The following is a 17,412-nucleotide window of genomic DNA, read 5'->3' on the forward strand; positions in this document are numbered from 1 at the left end:
CACACGACAGATATACTGGAAACATGTAAAAATATTTTACATAAGCCGGACGCGCGTTGTGTACATGAAATATCTCTGTTAGACTTTTAGATAATTCCCGCGGAAACAGAAATATAATCGAAGAGTTGTAATGCTTTTTTTATATGTTATATCTCTACACTGAGAGAAATGTTGAAGAAAGTTTTGTTGAAACAACCAAAATTTTGTTACTGTAACAAAATTTTGGTTAATTTTGGTTGTTTCAACAAAACATTTTTGTTACTGTAACAAAATTTGGTGGTTTCAACAAAATATTTCTCTCAGTGTATAGCCGCTTTATCTTTATATTTATCTCTATATTTTTATCTGTATACATCTTTATCTTTATTTCTATTTTTATCTCTAATCTTATTAGATTTAAATAAGAAGCTTAAAGGCAGAAAGAATTAATGCAAAATATATTTTCTTATATTAAATTTTGCATTCTAATGTCCAGTTTTTTCAAGCCAATAAAGGTGAGTCTCTAAGTCTTATTAGAGGCGGACGTATCGGACGATCCTTGGAGTGTTAATGAGACAACACTTTTATGACTACGAACACGATGTTTCCGATTAACATTAAGTGGACTTTGTTATCTGAACTTCGTCATAGGCATCGTAAACGCACACGCGATCCGTGCGTTCGCGAAATAGCTCCGTCCGCCGTCAATGTCGTGTATATACAGTGTGTTTAAAAGGCCTTATTTACAATGCGCGATTATATACTGTGCGCGATATACCCGGCACGAATTCGTGCCGTCTGTCACCGCGTTTGCGAGCACGTAACGCGATAATTTGCGTCGCTAAGTTCGTCCGTAATCGTTATTAAATAGCTACAAATGATCGCGTCCCTCTACGTTATATGATCCCGCCAGATACTTATCTGTTTTATTACACGTAGACGCGTGTAAAGTAGTGACATATATGTCGGCTAAACTCTAGTTCTTTTTTTATCTCTGAGAAGCATAAAGATGCGAGGCACGAAAAATCGTTTTTTTTTTTATTAAAAAACTTCAGGATTATTTTCGTTGGTAGAACAAATTGGATAAATAAACATGGATCTTAATTCAACTTAAATATCACAAGAACGGTATATTTCAGCGCGTTCCATTAAGCACTTCCACCTCGAGCACCGTATAATTGAAAACCGTCGGGGCATAATGCGCGCGTTGTTACGAAGCTAACTTTTACTTTACAATTCCCGGAGATGACGTACGATTGTTTCGCTGCATGTAAATGTCAGCCGATGCTACCATCTGACAGGTCGCTGCTTCGCGATACGGTTATCTCTTCTATCGTTTCTTCGTTCCGTTTTCCGGAAGGCCCGGAGGGTGTAGGATATACAGGGTGATCCAGACTTACCAAATTACCTCTGATCAATTAAATTACCTTGAATTAATCTTTAAGATTTACGAGATTTTAAGATATACTATTTTTTGATGATCTATTAATTTTTTAACATTATAGTTACTTGGCAATAATAAATATTTCAGTGACCAAGTGCCATAGAATAATACTATTTAAATAAAGCTTATTTTATTAAGTGTTTTTCTGCATATATTTTAATTACATTTTTGACAACCTATTAATTGCAAATATTAATTACTTGGCAATAATTGATATTTTAGTAATCAAAGTCCATAAAATATATCTATTACTATTTAAATAAAGTCATTTATTTAACTTTATTAACTGCCTGAACTATGATTTATTCTTACTTATATTTTAAATATTATTGATTTCTCGGCGATTTTATTAAGGAAAGCTTGATTTTGAATTGGTCCAGAGAAGTCACGAGTAGATTTAAGATTCTTCACACCCTGTATATCCGATCGGTTTTAGGGGTCAATCGATTTGCGACTTGGAACCGGTCCAATCTTCGTAACACGGCGGAAGCCGTTCTTCCTGTATAACCGATGCCTCTCGCGGGTTTTCGCGTTCCATCGGCGGAAGCTGCGGATAAAGCAGACGAAAACTCGATTTCGTTGAGTCGTACCCAAGAGCGGTCTCCGACATATACGGTGTGTTTCGAAGAACCAAATAAAATAGACTATCTATCTAAAATAATGACATGAAGGAATGTACATATAAAAAATAGCAAAACACAAGTGTTAAATATTAGAGTAAAATGCTAAGCACTTTCGTAATCCATAAGATCAAAATATTAGTTAATATCGACTAAAAAATATATCTTATTTGTATTATTTCTAAATTTTAAGGAAATATATGCTTTAAAAATAATTTTGATGTGAAAATTTGATGTTTGATGATAAGAGCTGCTGCTATTAATTTAAAAGTATTATATTATCATACATTTCTTAAATTAATATTGCAAAAGAACCGACTTTGTATTAATAAACTCAATCCCCAGACTAATGGAGAATGCGAAAATGGAAATTCTCCAGAAAGTTCTTATGCTGGATATTTTCGATTGCAGTGGTGCACGTATGAAATAATTCTCAAGGGTGGTTCGCGTTTCTCGTATTATTACCCCAAAGAGAGTGAGGTTTTGGAGCGGCTTGAAACGTGTAACGGAGATCGTCTCTCGTTTAGCCAGTCTCTCCATCTCTTTCTCTACCCCGAGAGAGGGAGGAGGAGGGAGGAGAAGATCGTAGATTTCGCTTTTGGCTTGATTACGCGATAAAACACGTCGTGAACGAATGGAATATCTCTCCGATGTTCAGAGTCGAGCGCCATGAATAAAGCGCGTCGGAACGACTTTCCGAATCGAATTTCCAGTCCAAGATCCGTTTGTTTATCACCTGCCGTCCCGCCACGTCGATTCGTCCATTAAAACAAAGTCGCAATAAAAAGGTATATTCGTTTCCTCGTCCACCTTTCCTTTCGCTACGCGCGCAATATCGCCAAATCGAAATGGCTCGTAAATCGCTGATCGAACGCATAAAAAAAAAGAACGTGTCGAAAGTGAAAAACGAATTTAACTGGTTGAAAAACGATTCTGACCAAGAGGTATCGTTTATCCGAAAACCGTCATATCACCGTTCCGTTCTGTTTTAACTTTCAAATCTAATAGGTTTACTCTATTATTACTATATAAGAATTTGAGTGCAGTTATTAAATAATTGATAAGTCTTTTGTTGAGGGAACATTAAAGAAAAATCTATTCTCGACTCTTTTTTCTATCTTTAAATTCTCAGAAAAGCGATTGAAATTGCATGCGTCAAGTCTCGGATATCCAATATGGTTTTCTATTTGTCGCGCTTTTGTTAAAAGGATTTTGGAGAAACGCTTTGAATTGGATGTAACTCAGACTTTTGTTCGATAATGTACCGCCGCCGCCGAAAATCGAAGTCTGTTCCGACTCGGTACTCCCGCACTGGGTTGTCTGTAATGCCCGACATTTAATTGAATCTGCTTGCGACAAGGGACGCGATCGCATCGCCCAATAGGACGCGTTCATGTTTCGCGAGAGAATCGCATTAGCCGCATCCGGGTTTTGGGCGTACTCGAGAAACGGGGTAGTTCCTTTTTAAAGCAAAATGAATCGAATTTCATGTTTTAATCATTTATTTTTCAACGACTAATCTCACGATGTTAAATATGCAGAAGTAAATTTAAATTTCTGCAAATTAGTTAAATTTATATTTAAGATTTAGAATTTTTATAAAAGTAGTACGGAAACATCTGGTTTTTAAATATTTTTAAATATTATATGTCTTTTTTTTCGTCAAAAAAGAGTGATAGGAAACGCGACCGGTATACCATAAAAAATTCTAATCTCCGTTAGGAATTTATGTATTCAACTCGTGTCAAAGCACGAATATTCGTATTTTTTCTCTTTTTAAATTTATTGCAGATATGTGAGAGACTTTGTGTAATCTATCAAAAGTAGGAGGTAAAGGCCATTCGTCTGGCGAATAAATTTTATTGACTCTATGGACGGCTCTGTGTAACTCTCGTGTTCCTCGTATGAGTTCGAGGGATTTATCGCGCGTTTACTTTTCTCTGTTCAAAAAATACAGGTCGTCGTGTAGGCGGTACCGGGGAAAAAAAAGCATGCTTGCATTGTCATTACGATCCTAGTTTACGATCGTTTTTTTTCGCCCACTCTCGTGTTGTACTTTTATCCCCAACCATTATCATATCGTTCGCTACAATTCATTTCGTTTTACTTTAAACGAGTCGTCGCTGTATTCGAACTGATAAATAAATAAGAAGAGTTTTATTACACATTAATTTCTGTTTTTAATTAATTTGAAAAATATAAATTTTAATTTAAATTAAAAAATTTTTAAAGAATTCCTGTATTTATCTGAACGCGCGATTTAGTTTAAATTTTTCTTTCTTCCTCTGAAATAATTTCGCGCAGCATATAATTTTCACGAATTCTCTCTCATCGTTCCAAATCACGTTCCAGTTCGTCACTTCAAGCAATTTTTATATCGCGAGTCTTGAACTCGTGCTTTATTAAAATCTTTTTCCCCCACATGCCCGCACAAACTGGCTATCTCGCTGCTGTATTTATTACGCAGCGTTATTTCGCGCGAGTCATGCCATGCGAAAGTGGCATAATAATGCGACGATAGCGCGCATTTATAACTGTTATTTATTCGTAATTTTTTTCGTCGGTGGGATCACTTAGTACTTCGGACATTGCCCGTTGTATTATTTTATTCTATTAGTCAGCAGTTTCACATTCTAGTCGCAAGAATCAGCGATAGCAACGGTATAAGAACATTTCTCGATCAGGTTATTATGGAACCTGACAATCATAAACCGAACGAAAATAAATCGAACGTAGTTTATCCATTCTCGAGAAAAAATAATTCTTGTTATTCTCTATATTTCAATCCTTAAGGTTTCGATAAACGAACATTCTGTCTATATTATGTGTTTTATCGAGTATAATTGGTCAAATAATGAAATATTTCGCGCAAAAGTATATAATGCTTTCTGTATTGCACTCTCAGAAGATCAAAATATTTTGTGATGATAAAATAATGGTAAGATAAAGAATTAACGGCAACGAAATAATCAACATTACAAATGTATCACATTTGTAACGTTATAAACAAAGTTATTTTATATTTGCATGTTTATCTTTTTCATCATTTGAATTTCATTCATTTTGCATTTCTTTTTTATTTCAGATAGAAGAAAGATTGCATCTGAGGCACGGGAAACGTTTTGCTTCCTTATTAAAGTGAGTACGATTTCTTCATATTGTTCTTACCAAACTTTTACTAAGATTCTCACATAAATTCCAGTATAAACTTGGAAACGTATCAAATATTCTTTCGTTGGAGAGAAATAAATAGCAATTAAATAGTTACTTGAACCATAATTTTAATTTACACATTAATCTTCTAAAGCTAAAATTTACACATATGCTTCTAAAGCTAAAATCATGTTTAAAATATGTAAAAAAAATACAAGAAATTATTTTAAATATTTATTAAACAAAGGAAACAGAAAATATATATTTATAGTACTGAGTAAAAAATTTAAAAAGGAACTGAAACATATAGCGGTAAAATTGACAGTTGTGAATGAAGAACTTGGTTCTCTCCAAAAGTTGAGTGTCTCATGTTGGATATTGAACATTACGGTCAGGCAGGGTTTAGTCTAGGGTTTAGACGCTCGTTTTTCATACAATTCTTTTCTATGTTATGCTTATATCGGCAAGCTGAGTCCTCCGGTCTTGGATCGCGAAAGGACTCGTCGTCGCCAGGAAACGACGATTGATACGATGAAATCCCCAATAAGAATCCAATCTCCGAAATGGCACGGCGAAGTTCGTACGATCGCGACGAGTGCTTTCTTAATACCTGTCCGACGATTTTTGTCGGGACGGGGAACTTTTCTCCCCCTTTTTTTCGTTTTTTTTTCCTCTTCTCCTCTTTGCCCGACCGACGAAAGTCGTCTTGGAAAAAATCCAGGCCCGATTGTAGTACGGTCGGCTCATTCCAACGAATCTGCTCGTTCCAATTCCCCATTCTGCCTGCGCGTAATAGTCCGACTCCGTTCCGATAGAAATCACCCCCTATATATCGTCGAACGAAAAATAGCCCACGGCCGCCAATGCGAACTGCTGATAACGAGCACTTAATTCGTCTTCGAATCTGAATGAATTTGCAAACTGTTTTCTCCTTTATCAATGCTGTAAATAATGTTCATCATTTTTACTCACTGGGATATGAATGAGGAATGAGTCCGTATTGATATCACGTTTATATGCCGTTTGAAAATATCCGATAAACATTTTCTGGATTTAACGTTGAAATAATCCGCGGTAAACACTTTAAAATTTATGCTAGATTTAATAGATTTACGCTAGATATGAAGGAATAATTATCATTATTATGCGAGAATTTTAATTATCACACAATCGCCTGATTCTCGCCGCGATGCGTACTTTGACGAATCATTTTACATACATGATTTCGTGAAGCGGCAGGAATAATTGCATGGCGACGTTTCGCACGCATTCTTGCATTCATTGTCAAGGAACCTGTCTAATTTAAGTTGTAATTAGTGCCCGACGTGCGAAACAGACGTTCTTTGTTGTTTCCCGTGTCGTAACAAATTAAAACGCGCGTCGAAGCGTCGTCGCCCGACAAAATACGTCCACTGTACCGCGCGCGCAAATGAGCGGAATATTTCTTTGCTCACCGCGTTGCATTAACATTTCACGAGGGCACACTGCAGTTTTGCAGCGCATGATCCGGAAGTACAAAAATCTGGCGATTAAAGCGCGAACAAAAATAACGCGCCAGCATCCGCCGCTCGGTCCAGCGAGTTTTAGAACATTGTCTCTAGCACAATTTTTGTAGTATCGCGTAAACCGCTTTAAAATCTTTCCTCTCCCCTTTTTTTCATGACGACCGAAGAGACCAGCGTCGATAAATCTCGTGGTGGAAACATTCCGCGAGGGAACAACGTCGTTATACTGAACGCAATGATATGAAAAAAAAAATTTAAATAAAGACCGAGAAGGCATATAAATTATATAGATATCACGCAGTGTGTTTTAGAGATCTCCATCTTTTTTAAGCCGCTTTTAATTTAATCGCAAAGTTACACGGTCATTTCTTTCGAGACAATCGTGACGTGTTTTTCCAAGCGTGAAAAAATTGCGTGCACGGTCGGTTCGCAGGAGATGCTTTATCTCTCCATATCGCGGTCAACAATAAGTATTTTTATAACATGCCTGTAAGCAGTATTATTGCCTTACTGTAATCGTGTTGACTCTACACGCCTTCTAAATGCTATTTTATGTCTGTATTCGGTGCAATTTGCGATACGCGCAATTTGCGATAAATCGCATCGCGTTACCGTAACCATCTTTTCTCTATACACGTTTCTGTTACAATTATTCATATTTATGATATTGGCGCTTCACGTTATTTGCATCGCGGTTTTTAAAAAGTCACATGTTCGTGTCGCAAGCTATTTATGAATTGCTCAGTCAGATTTGATAGATGGTTCTTATGAAAGATAGACGTCTACCTTATTGGCAAAATTTTAATTGCAAATCCTCAAACAAATTTTCTTAACCCAAGATTGAATAACTGTGCTTGAGTAACACGTACATGCATTTCTTATACTTAACTTTTTTCCAATTTCTGACTGAAAAGTAGTTAAGGCGTCAGTTCTGAATCGTTTCGCATATTAACTTTTTACCGTTCTATTGCTATTATTACTACATTCATCGATGTAGAAATCCGTGGCTGATCGCTATTGGCGAAAGAATGCGAAGTTAGCGTTCCCCCATGCATTCGCTACACGTAGAAAACTAACGTAACCACGCGCTCGGGGATTAATTTATGAAGAAACTTCGCGGTCGCTTCACAGATTCTCTCTCGCACGTTCCGAGAAAAGCTTTTCCTTCACCCTCTTTCTTCCTCGGCCGAGTAAGTATATCATTGCGAATGCGATGACGGACGTTACCTCCAAGAATGTGGCTTCTGCTAGTCGCACCGCACGAATCCATGCACGAAACACGCTCACATAGATACAATGCGCACACGATCCCTCGAATCTCACTCACCCATACTCTCGCATCGATGACGGGCCGGCTGTAATTCATAAATAATTTATGTCGACATTGCACGGCGGTCACGCGATCTCGATAGTGTCATCCGCTTTTTGCCTCGAAACATTTTACCGCGACCTCTGCGCTCTATCCGTCCCTGTTCCGAATCTATCGGGAGTGCGCTATTTCGGTCATCGCTGATTTACACTGATTACACAATCATTGTGTATCAAAATACGGTGACCGACACTGGAGCCACAGAGAGCGACGGAGCCCCTTTGATATACCGCGATAGAATCAACAGCGAATATATAGCCTTGATCGTCTCGGAATATATAGGATTAAGACGATGTATTCGTGCTAACTGGGGCGAACATTTACGTTCTAATTACAGGCTATGTAGTAATGTTACCTTGTTATTTTCGAATTTTTTCAAGGCAGACGTTGTTTAATTTTTTAATTAACTGCATCCTTGTTTCATGTAATTAATTCTCTGATAAATTTTTAATAAGAGTTACATTACAAAGTTATAGCTGATTATAGAATTATAAATTGTTTAATAATTATGTAATATATAAATTTTAAATTTATTTTAATAGAATATTTATAGAAAATAAATATTATAACTGGAATAACGTTATACACAGCTTTAAATGCCGACCAGAATGTCGAGCCACTTCAACTTTCCGGTGTATTTCATCCCATATTATTTCAGTGTAATGTGTTAACCGAAATGACACTTTATTCTGTTTGAACACTAGACCGACCGCGGGTTGAACAAATTTTGATCTTTCGCGGACATAACGCGGATGCCGCCGTGCCAGCTCGCATCACGACACTCGCGTCGGACGATTAACCGTCGAAATACGACGAGCCGTGCTCGCCGTTTCGTATCGACACTCGACTTACTCGACGTTTATTCGAGAGTTCACTTTCGATCGCGGTAGCAGTGGTATAGCACGCGCCTCGGAAAAAAAAGGAAAGGAAAAAAAACGCCGACAACGGTGCATTTTGCGTTTCGACGCGGCGTGACGCGGCGCGGCCAAAATTGCGAATCGTCGTTGAGTCGCCGTTTATGCGGCGGTTTATGCGGCGGTTTATGTTGATGGCAGCAAAACGCGAGGAGCCTTTTACGGGATAACACGTTATCGTTCGAGTCGTCGTAAACCGGCTGCAGTTTCGTATCCGAGATAAGAATTTCACCGGTTAATTAAGATACGACGGCACTAAAAGCTGTCGCAGTTTTAGTAGCTCGGATACGTATTAGGTCTTAGATTATGTCGGTGCAGGATGTGTCCAAGTCCATGGTCGCCAGAATCGCTCGAATCGGATAACAATTTGAAAAATACTCGACTACGGGAAAGCTTCAATTTCCTCGCAGTATAGATCCACACTGTGAATATTTATCTACATGTATATATGTATGTACATTGTATGTACATATCTGTTGGTTTCGATTTATAGTCGTGTACACTCTATGTTCGATTATTTGCAAGTGCTTTGCATTTGTTTGTAATTTATCCCGTTCCTCCTCTTCTCTTTATCGTGCACGCACGTTTTATTTGTTCGGTAAATATCGATCATTTATATGCTAATCGATTCAAAGTGCAGATAGTTTAATGCTAGCTAGTTATTATCTATGCGCATTAATGCGTTCCCGACAAGGACTATGTATCATTGGATAGCAGGCAGCTATTATACACACTTGCATAATAATCTCTAGCTAAATACTGTATAACTTTCGAAGATATCGAAGGTAAATATTAGCTTCCTATTGCTGATCGATTTGTACTGTTATTTTACCTTACGGATGAAAAGAATTTGAAAGCAACGGTATATGTGTTTTCTCCATTTATGTCAATTCGAAATGGAAATTCCATCTTTGCGGAAATATGTTAAAATATCTTCAGAAGATGAAAACTGGAAAAATAAAGGTATATACGCGCGTCACCCTTCGTACACATATCGGATTTCGATATACGAAGTCAGCATTTTTCTTTGGAAGAGAAATATTTTTACGCATAAACGATCCTTCTGAAAATAACATTAGGAAAAGACAGAGAGAGGGGAGAGGCGGGGGAGGAGGGAGCCCTGAGAACGACGCGATGCTCCTTTTTGTGATTGCCGGGATTAACGGAGGAGCACGTGAGAGGAGGTGCGGAACGAGATATAATTTAAATTTGATTCCCCGTGCCGATAACGAACGAAGTTTTTTCTTACGCCGGGGATAAGCGGCGGCGCCCAAGAGTCATCTTCGTCTTGTCTTTCGGTTCATAAGACACGACGTCCGGCGCGACGGTGATGGCTATATAGAGGGATTAAAGTTCGCTTAAGGACACTCTTCGCGGGGATTATTAACGAAGACAGTCGTTAAAAGTCGACTTTCTTGAACTCCTCTCCGTCTCGTCGATTAATTTCCCTTAGGAGCCGAGAATAGGCCGACATGGCAAAAAGGAGGCGGCGCTGATGGCTTTGAATGGTCTTCCTCGGGGGTCCTTTAATTAATAATAGCACTTTGCGTTCGCAAAAGCGTTATTCGATAAAAGCACCCTCATTTCGCTTTGTTTTGCTTCGGTAAGGAGCACGCAAAAATAATATTTTCTTTTGTCTCTTCACTTTATATTCTTACAATGGGATTAATTCACGACTGCACGACAACGTTTTGTGAATTTTGCAGGCTTCCCCCGAGCATACATCTCCCGAATAAATTTTAAAATTTACGTCTCTGTCCGCGCTGCTCAGATATGGATTTACGCGATGAATGCAGATGCATAACGAATTTTTCCTATTGCGACGCGTATTCCCAGATAAACGATCTAGTGGACGAATGATAAAAATCCGCTTTCAATTGACAAATTGAATTCCTACGGAGGGGAAGGGGGGGCAATTTTATGGCTGTCAATACGCGTCCCGGGAGAGGAGTATTTCGAACGCACGATCTGAGGTTACGTTTTACTCGTAAAAGCTGGGTAGAGGAAGCCGCACGAAACGCTCGATAACTGAAATCCAATAGAGAGAGAGAGAGAGAGAGAGAGAGAGAGAGAGAGGGGGGGGGTGGGAGGGAGAGGAACAGCCTCGCTTTGCGCTCGTAGCACTTTCCAAGTTGCCTCGTTAAAGTTGGCGAATTCCACCAGGTAGCCGCGGGGACGGAATCCGATACGAGGGGCAAAGAAGAATACTACGACGAAACGATAGCTGTCGTCGCCGTACCGTAATTTCGGGTTCATTGCGCGCACCTGTGTCCCGTGGACGACGACTACGACGAATTGACTGGCGCTTCGCGGATTGTCGTCAGGCGGTGCGGAAAAATCGAAGATTGAGTTGCTCTATGTGCCTGGGGGAGATGGTCCACAATGTTCGAGATTGCTGCGGAATTGTCGCCATTCCTCCACGACTGTGGCAGGATATGCAATGATTCCTATAAACAATACTGGAGAATCAATCGATGATTTTATCCGATTGCCCATCCTTTTCCGGAGTTATTGTAGATATACTTTGAGTGAGTTTACCTTTAATTTAAGACTTTTGCAGCGATGATTTAATTCTTGTGTAAATTAAGTCGAACAGTAGTTTTACTTTAGGATAGAAACTTCAATGATTTTAACAAATTGAAATTTAGAATGGGGAATTTGATGAACAATTTTTCCTCAATTTATTTTAAATGAACTTCAACAGGATTTTTCACTCTCGGAGTTTGTCATTGAGGTATAAATATTAGAATCACTATAGGCTGAGAGAATCGATTAAGTTTTTAAATGACAATTATAATCCGCCTACGGTTTATTCACTTTGATGTTACAATGTACGAAGTTCATAAAGCACATCAGAGGGTTAATTAGATATTTAGTGCAATAACGGCGGGCGCCGATGACATTCTACGATGTCGAACAATGTTATAACACGAATATTCAAACACGAATTTTGTTCGCGTTTTTTGTCATAACAACCTACGACACACAAATTACGTCGGATGTTATATGAAAGAATTATTGCACGACGCGAAATTTAATCAGATGGTTTCAATCAATTTTCTAAAAGCATCGGAAAATATAGAACGGGCATAAGCGAATAATCCACTTTGATGAAAATGAGTATTGATAGATCACACACGGAGAGAAATCGTTAGTAAACGTTACATAGTTGCTAAGTAAAATTTACTAAGAACGTTGTGCTGGACTGGCTAAGCTGTATTTACCAACAGGGTTAGGTAAAAATTACCGAACGAATTGATAATTTTTACTTGATTAGTTAAGCTGCAGTAGTTAGGTAAATTCTACTCAACTGTATAAGTAGGATTTACAAACGTATAGCCTCACCACCGCGATCTGCTCTCTCGCAACGCGCGCGCAAGCTCTCGTGCATGGGCTCGCGACTCGCGACCCACCAACGGACACAGCTTTCCGAAACAACGCGCGGTCGCACTTACTCGCGACGGGCATCCGCACCACAGAACATACACTCACTGACAACACCAGAGACGGCAGCCATTATGGGACCACGTATCACGCCGACAAAAGAGGGTAGCGTTTCGCGGTCGCGCGGATCGCGCCTAATGTTATGGTGCTAACATCGCGCGGTCGCGTGAAGATTAGCTTAACTTGCTAGGTAAATTTTACTCAACAGTAGTCCGGCGATTTTTACTTAATATATTTGGTAAATTTTGCTTTACTTGTCAGTTACATTTTACTTAACTCAAATTCTGGCAAAATTTGCTTAGCGAACTTAAGTAAAATTTGCTAACAATTTCTCTCCGTGCACGATGCACTTTTTACTCATGTCTCACTGTGCTTTCTATTTCGAAGCAGTCGACAATCGAAAAATTAAATAGTATTGTTCGTAGAAAAATACTTCCAAATATTCTTCTTCTATATATATCAAAGCTGCAAGATTTTTTCCGAAGGTATGTATATGAACTTGGGGGAGAGAAGATAACGTTTATATACATATATATGAAGGTAATATCATATTTTTAGTGCTTTTTAAAACAAATATACCGATATCTTCAATTTTAATAGATAATTATAAATTGTATTAAAATTATTTGAACTAGATAAGATATAAAAAAATTCGAAACTTAACCTTATAAAGTATTAATTAGAAGTTCTTAAAATTGTTAAAATATATTAAATTACATTTTTTTCTTCTAGTTAGATTGATTGAAGATACATTGTATATATACTTATTTTTAATGTTAATCTAACCGTTTATTTTGCATTTAATCAGATAGAAATTGAAAGCAAGAACGGAATAAATTCGTAATTTGTAAGATCCTTAAAGTACAACTTTATATTCAAAGTCTACTTGGAAGCAAATTACGAGCTTGCACCATCCTCGCCGTAATAATTGTAACCTGAGCTATTGTGTTGCATTGCAATGGGGGATAGCTCTCTCGTAAAGAATAATACAGCTTCTCATTGATTCCGATTCTTTGAAAAATCTCGAGGGAAACATCTCGAGGCACCTTGTCTGTAATAAGATTATATATCCCTTGTATGCGAGCATCTGAATAACTGCAAGTTCCTTCGCATTATCTTCAACCCTGTTGTTGCCTCAAAGAAACTCGGAGAGTCTTCCATTGAGGTTAACGCCGGATCCAATTTCGCTTCCCTGGAGAAATACTGTTCCTCTATGATGATGGAGGAAGTATCGTTACGACGTACTTTATATATTACGTATCGTTTTATCGTTTCTTTCGTTCGATTCTCTTGCCTTGTAATATCTGCATAGCTCGGATATGTGGCGTTCAGAAGTAATATCGATAGTGCTCTATGGTCTATTTTCAAGTGAATTTTTCTGTTTGGAAATTTGAGTGATTAAAACTTTGATTTAAAAAAAGTTGAGCATAATAGATTTTTTAATGAAATAATATTTTTAAATGGAACAATAAAACTATTTTAAAAACTTCTTTAGTTTTAATTACTTCAATTTTAGTTATTAGAATTTATAGTTGATCAAATCTGACATACATATCCAACAAAATTAAATAAAAATATAAATCTTTGTGGTTTATATTTTTATTTAATTTTAAATATATGTATATATAATACAAAAATATGTGGAAAAATTATAGTTATTGGAATACACAGGAAACAGTTTTTATCACATCCGTGACATAGAATGTTGACTTACGCTCTAATAACTATTGGACGCGACGCGATCAATGGTGATTTATTTTTACTCCGCTTTTTTATCGGTTGCCACGTATTTTCTACGAAATATATGTGCCTACACAGATATATATCCTTGTATATACAGATATATATGTTGTATGGAACCTGTTATAGCTCCCTGTCAACTTTGGATTTGATATATAAATTTAACCGGATTGCATAAAGGGATAAACGAACTAAAACGATCAAAATAGAAAATAGAAATTTTACTCCGCTTTTTTATCGGTTGCCACGTATTTTCTACGAAATATATGTGCCTACACAGATATATATCCTTGTATATACAGATATATATGTTGTATGGAACCTGTTATAGTTCCCTGTCAACTTTGGATTTGATATATAAATTTAACCGGATTGCATAAAGGGATAAACGAACTAAAACGATCAAAATAGAAATGATTCTTCTTTAATCAATCTGGCAGAGCAGATCTCTATACTTATCGAGATGATTATCTTTCTGAAATATATACCGTCAGGTATAGATAACATAGGTTTGAGGGCAAAAATATTTGACCTAGTGCAGCGAACTATCGTGTTTCTTCTGGCGAGCAAATATATCGTAGCAATCAAGATCTTACCGAATTGACGTTCGTTTCACGGCACATTTCTTGTCTGCAAAGTGCAAGGTTCATCCGTTCTGACTTTTCTCGCGATTTTCTTTCAAACTTTTATCTCATCACTATCGATGTCACGTAATATGCATCCGACGTGCATAGCCGCATAGACGTCTGTCATAGCTGTATATCGGGTGTTCTCACTTCCTCTGCTCGAAATATAATGCTTCTATTTATTTTTTTTCTCTAACCCAGTTGTAATCTCTTTCTTAAATTCAAAATGCAAGATCGTAGATCGAACTTGAAGAGCCTTTAAGCGAGAAGACGTAAGGAATATACATTTATAAATTGGATATACGCGAAACAACATAAGTATTAAAAAGATACTTTCGCGTGAACTGAAGGGAGAAGAAGAAAATGGACACAGGGAAATAAGATATAAAGAATAAAGTAATTAATAGGATAAACATAATACGAATAAGTAAAATTTATTTCCACATTACGAAGAAAAGGAGAGAGAATTGGGTAAAGTGTAAAAGTATCATAAATATTCTTGCAATTTTTACATTATTTTGCTTGTCTAGTTTACATTTAATTTGAGCAGATATGAAAGGACGGGCCAGTGAGACAGAAAATTACTACACGGTCTGCGAACGTAAACACGGATATATACCATATGATCGTTCTCTCTCACTAACGAAATAAATTAATTACGATAAGTATTATACGAAGAAATATATACAAATAAATGCGAAATATCGGAACGGGCATTTGAAGCTGCGTTTGTTGTGCTGAAAATCAATCTCGCAAAATATACGCGTATATGCAACCAATTATCGTTGAAGAGTTAATAGCATGAAATTTTCAATTACATCGAAATAATTCAATCGGGAAACGGCGATATTTGAAATTGCGGCATTCCACGTGAAAGTGGATTCTTATTCGCGATTATTATCATGGGAATTATTGGAATTTTGCTATATGTTTTATGATAGAACATGTCGGGCATTCTTTTGTGTCCTGAAAAGCCTAGTAGGCATTGCAGGAAAGTTTGGTGGATCGACATCGTACATATTCGCGCTGTGAGCTTTGTGCTCACATAAACAAAAAATTATTTTTTTACACAACGCTTATATAAGACATCAAGCATGGCCATGAAATTATTTAATATATACAGTTTTTTATGTGTGTGTGAGAGAGTTTGGTAACTTAATCTAATTATTTAAGTTTCAACTGAATATTTTAAGTGAGCCATTTTATTTTATTCCGATTTCAACCCAAACTTGAGATTCATTCTATTAAAACTATAAACTCTTGTAGAAAGATAAATTATGGCTTCCGGATTCTACAGTTCTACGAAAATATTGATTCTTTATGCAACGTAAAATATATGTGGCCAGAATGACGTCTTGTATATTTTCATTCAAAACATTGTTTTGTGACGCGATTTGAAATTCTCGCGTTCACCGTCGCATAAACGTTTATTTTGACGTCAGTTCATAAATATCGAGTGATCTCAACGACGCTTTTTTTATACATATCACTAAGCTTTTACAACGGAACCTAACCGTCATTTTTTTTCACGTGACAGTTTACGTGAGCGATCGAGGTGCAATGTGTCATTCAATTTTAAGCTTGAATCAATAGTGTTCTTGTGGAAGTATAAAAACGTGCTATTATTGTACATTATCTTCGGTAAGGAATAATATCTGTTGCATATTCACTCATTGCCATTGAATATATGGAAATTTTTAAAGAAAGAATTCACGCTTATATAAAAAACTTATATAACTTATATAAAATTTATATTAAAAAAAGTATAATTAAAAACAATTTTATTATTTAAGACATATTTTCATGCAGATCCATTATAACGCCTTACGTGATATTTCACTTCTCAACACTTAATTTTTTGAGCGCATTACTTCCGGTATCTGAGATAGAGTTTACATTAAATTGGCAATGTATTCCGATAGACTTGGTCAATAGACATTAAACTTCACAGTGTACTCCGAACTCGGAACTCCGGCGCAATTAGGATTTTGCCAACGTCTAATTGCAATAGTCCCAGACACGTTACAGCCGGAACGAACTTCGGCAAGAAGCTTTATTGCGATCCCCGCAATTTCCCCACTCGCAGAAACTCGGCTTTGCCAATTCTGCCGGGACGAAAAGACTTTCGATTAAGTAGGAAGCGCCGACGTGGTCATGCCAAGCATGCGCTTATAACTTTTCGCCAACGACGGTAGTCGTTTAGCCGGAAGGCAAATATCGTGAGGAAACAATCGCAATCGGGGAGAACATCTTATTTTTACATCTATCTCCATTTATCTTCTTTATTTTTACTTAAAACTTATTTTGTGTACATTTAGTGTAATTTGATAGCGAAAGAGATATTTTTCTTTCGCGAGAAATGAAGGGAAAAAATAATTTTTGACAAATGTGTTCTACAAATATGACTAAGGAGATAAAACGAATCAGAAATGTGTGAAAACGGAGAAATCACCTGGCTAATAATTCTCACGGAGTGTAACTTCTAATGGCAAAAGTCGCGAAAACACAACTCTATATTAGCCTCGTCGATGTATCCTCGATAGCGCAATGTACAGCTGAATATTCATGTGTATATGTATATATATCTGCTATCTGCTCGTTGCTTTCGTCAACAACGG

General features: G+C 37.1%; 1 protein-coding gene across 3 annotated transcripts in view; it reads left to right on the plus strand.

The window, feature by feature from the left end:
• Positions 1 to 17,412, plus strand: part of LOC139777514 (beta-1,4-N-acetylgalactosaminyltransferase bre-4) — a 114,031-nt gene that overhangs the window by 36,165 nt on the left and 60,454 nt on the right. For 2 of the 3 annotated variants that reach the window (XM_071714991.1, XM_071714990.1), the window contains exon 2: positions 5,129 to 5,181. The gene's annotated coding sequence lies outside the window, so the exon portion shown is untranslated. The remainder of the gene's footprint in view (positions 1 to 5,128; positions 5,182 to 17,412) is intronic. The other variant, XM_071714992.1, reaches the window with a different exon arrangement.

This window comes from Temnothorax nylanderi, unplaced genomic scaffold (assembly GCF_030848795.1).
Source record: "Temnothorax nylanderi isolate EJ_2023f unplaced genomic scaffold, tnyl_v1.0 TNYL_tig0152_pilon, whole genome shotgun sequence".
NCBI classification, from domain to species: Eukaryota; Metazoa; Arthropoda; class Insecta; order Hymenoptera; family Formicidae; genus Temnothorax; species Temnothorax nylanderi.